Source organism: Asparagus officinalis, chromosome 1 (genome assembly GCF_001876935.1).
Source record: "Asparagus officinalis chromosome 1, Aspof.V1, whole genome shotgun sequence".
NCBI lineage: Eukaryota > Viridiplantae > Streptophyta > Magnoliopsida > Asparagales > Asparagaceae > Asparagus > Asparagus officinalis.
Window position 1 is genome coordinate 118125879 of NC_033794.1, and position 597 is coordinate 118126475.

Consider the following 597-nt stretch of genomic DNA (forward strand, 5'->3'; position numbering starts at 1 on the left):
AAAACGACGGAACCCAAATACCTATAGGGGCTCGGCCAAAGCCGAGCCACCTATAGGTGGCTCGGCCAAGAGCCGGCCACCTATAGGTGGCCGGCCCAGTTCTGTGCACGGGCACAGTTCAGAGAGCCTATTAATAGGCCCCCTTGAGTGTTCATTTGAGAGGGTTGGAATTTTTGGAGGCGAAGCTCTGCTGGATTCAAGGCTCAGAATTAAGAAAGATTGAAGCTTTGAGACTTTGACGACTTGATCATCCAGATCCGGTGCTCGGCGATCGTCAACGCCAAATAAGGCAAGAGTTCGAGAGGAACCGGATCTCAAATCGGATCTCAGATCTACGCAGGCACACTCCGGATCAAAGCTTGGTCTTTGATCCCGAGAACTAAAGGCTACTATTTCCTTGGCGAAATAGTACCCTCGGCTATTATTTCCTTGGAGAAATAATACCCGTCATACTGCGTAGATCCGACCGGATCTAGATCTCGCGGTGGTCCACGGATAAACCCCAGCGTAGGCAAACAACCCACGCAAGCGAGCGACCGCAAAACAGGAGCTCGTGATCTGTTCGACAAATAAGGAGAAAGTTGTAATCTTTTTTTT